A 3,515-nucleotide genomic window follows, 5' to 3' on the forward strand; every position below is an offset into this window, starting at 1 on the left:
AACTCATGAATGACGGTTTGGGGTAAAATCTGGAGAAGTATTTTGTTAGTTTTTAATGTCGGGATCATTTCTGTTTTATCGGTCCTCCTCCTCACATGGACCCTGAGCCGCAGGACTGAATAAAGACACTCACCCTGTAAATTCAAGCTCGGATCTCACCCTGGACAGCTCTGTCTGCAGGGCCCTCAGAGTTGTTATTTTTAAATCCTGCAATTCTCTTCTGTTAAGAAATCAATGCACTTTGGGCTGTGAAAATCGTGTTTGATGTAAATGTTTATGGCATACTGCGATTCTTCGAAAATTTTGGTGGCTTTCATTCTGTTACCATCCAAGTCTCCTTTAAGTGGTGGTGAAGTCACAGCCAGAAATCCAAGCTGGCCACCGCTGACAGGGACACAAGAAAAACCCAGACTGTGAAATGCACCACGCTGGAGGCAGCTCAGGGGATGAAGGGAGACTTGACGTGGAACTGACATCTGAATGAGGCCTTAGAAGAACAGAAATTCATCAGAAACCGAGCGATCACCCAAGGAGCTCTCTCTTCTCCTTTCCCTCAACATCCAAGTAAAACCAAGTTTCTGCCAACGCCTCTGCCTCGGTTTACCCCCGGTGGCCAGAACCCCTCCCCGGACATGTGGGTGCTGCAGTCCTTCGTCAGTCCTGTGTCCACGTCTCTGTCTTGGTCTCTGCTAAACACGCACAGAGAATTCCTTGTTCACTCACGTTGTTGTTGTTGTCCCATTTTCAGCCCTTCCACTGAACAACTGAGCCACATAATTTTTTAAGCAAAAATTATTTTGACTGAATCTTTTCACAGCAGCCTTTTTTAGGTACAAAATCTTTCAAATCTTGCATAGAGCAATTAGATTTTTACTTCAAAACTGTTCTCTGAATTATGTTTCATCCACGATAAGCCATTCTGCTGGCTCATCCCCGCCTTGGTCACATGCTGTCCTCTCCCCTCCTCCCAGGGCGCCTCCGTCTGCACACAGTGGGGCTGCCTTCATTTCCTCCGCACCTGTTTCCCCCAACAGGCCCCTGTCCTACAATGGTGGCTGGCGGTGTGGACTGTGTCAGGAGGGTGGATGGGTCAGTGTGCAAGCCAGCCCAAGGTGGTACCCAGGAGGGTTTGCGTCTGACCCATGGGGTGCCCGGGTGCGGCCTCTCCTTGCTGGCCCTCCTCACATGTCCAGCGGGGTCCTCAGTCCAGCTCCCTGGAGCCCTGATCCCCCCATCCCCAGCCCCCAGCCCCAGGACCCTTGCTGCCTTGCTGAGCACAGACAGCGGCGGATGCTGCGTCAAGTCCCTGCTCCAGCGGAGCTTACGGTGACAGCCCAGCGCGTTCCAGGAAGCGATGAGAGGCGAGCAAGAACCACGGGGTCAACACGGCCGTGATGCCACGGGAGGGAAACCAGCCAGCCTGGCCCGGGCCAGGGGGCAGGGCCACCCCAACAGGGAGAGGCAAGCACACCCCGGACGGGAGCCCCCCAGGCAGCTGGAAGGAGCAGACGGGCTGTGTAGCAGGTGCGGGTTTGAAGCGGGGGCGCGGAGGCAGGCGGTGCAGACAGAACAAGAACAGCGTCGGCACCGCAGGCGCTGCGTTACTGTTACTACAAAACAGAAAAGGCATGAGCTCTTATCCACTTCAGTCATCATCAGTAAAATGACACTTTATTGACATCTGACAAACAAGACATTTGGAGACTCCACTGTAAAACACAAGTTTTACCATAACAATGTTATTTCACGGGTTATTATTTCAACGTGTTTCTTCACGAAAGGAAAACGCTAATCACACTCAAAACCTTCCACCTAGTCAGGGGACAGCGTGGGAGCCAGGCGTTTCCAGAGCTGGATTCTATGTCATTAGCACTGCTTTACCTGATGCAGGGTCTTGTATTTGGCATTTTCCTCCCCATCCTCCCAGATATTATCAAAAGGTGGGAGTCTTATGGGTCATAAAGAAATGACACACTTCAGATGCTACTATTCAAATTTTTCCACAAAATTAAAGAGCCACCCCCAATAATCACTTCACTGAAATCTAGCTCCTAACAAAGATTCAAAAGTCACACACCTGACAGACTCCAGAGGGCCGAACACAGTTACAGTCTTTACAGAAAGCGACTGTTTACAGAGTGACCTCCAAGAAAACACACTTTATAACCAAGCACATCGGGAGACCTCCAGCAGCAGAGTTCATCTCCAGGCAGCGCTGTTTCCTCACACGGAACGTGCAGAGCCTGACGGAGACCGAGCTGACAGCCCACAGGCTGAGGGCAGACGCAGGCTCCCTGGCCCGTCTCTGTCCTACCGCCTTTCGACATTTATGGCTCAGTTTCATGTAAAATCAGATTCTAATGTCAAATAACCTTAACCCTTACATTATCATCTCCCTTTACATATTAAAGCCTATTTAAATATTTTTGTAATATTCAGACTAATGTGAAATGAAAAAGTGGCATTATACAAATCACAAAGTCTGTTCACTAACTGAGATCAATGAATTAGGTCTAATTTGCTTTCATTAATAAAGGTGACTTTCAACAAAAAGCTTTAATTTAGTTGAAATAAAAAAGTACAAACTTTAACACACAATCACAGCTTTACTTACATTAATATGAACATGCACACATCCCTTCCAATTGTTCTTTTCAACACTTCAGTGTCATAGGTGTCAACCACCTACGTGCACAGCAGCACCACGGAAACAGTGTAAACGAGACTGCCCGACAGTCTATCACCGGCTGGCTTCAGAGGGTTACGATGAAACTACGTACAGTGTATGAAGCTGGTCAAACTGGATCTGGTCTTAGGCCATTACTACTGTGACAGTCCAATTTGGATTTTAATGTAATTAACTTACAGACCTGAAATAAAAGCGCTGCTTAATGGTTTCAGATGCCTTTGGTATTCAGTATGTTTCAAGGCATCTTCACGAATAATAAATTATAACGAGAACCGGTGAGTAAAGCTTCTGACATGGACACAGGGCGGTGACTGCAAAGGCTGCCAGGGACAACTCCATGAATCAAAGGTCATAACCAACTCTGGATTTCTTTAAAACAAGCAAAACTAAGTAGCACACACAAGTATTGTAACATAACCTCAATGGTCTAACAAACCTTCCAAACGGAAGGAAATACAAAATAGAGCTGACTTACCAAATTTAACCTACAGTAAAGGGCCTCCGTAGTACAGATTTCCCAGGCCACCTTGCCAGCCAGCTGCAGAACCACTACTGCTCAATGTCAACTGCAGAAGAACCGCCTATGGCCGATGCCTGGCCCTGGGCGGCTGGCCCACAGGCACGCACGGGGCTGTGAAACCTGCGGCTTTCTGACCCCTTTCCTGATGAGCTAACACTGGCATTTTCATGGGCTCGCTTCTTGCAGTAACTGAGCGCAGATAATCAATTTCCATAGAGAAACATGTCGCTAAACCAAATTAAGAATATTAAATCTCCCACACATGGGCTCAAACAGGAAGCATTTCATTTGTATAATGAAAAGTTG

The sequence above is a fragment of the Camelus dromedarius genome, chromosome 6 (assembly GCF_036321535.1).
Source record: "Camelus dromedarius isolate mCamDro1 chromosome 6, mCamDro1.pat, whole genome shotgun sequence".
In the NCBI taxonomy this organism is placed as follows: domain Eukaryota; kingdom Metazoa; phylum Chordata; class Mammalia; order Artiodactyla; family Camelidae; genus Camelus; species Camelus dromedarius.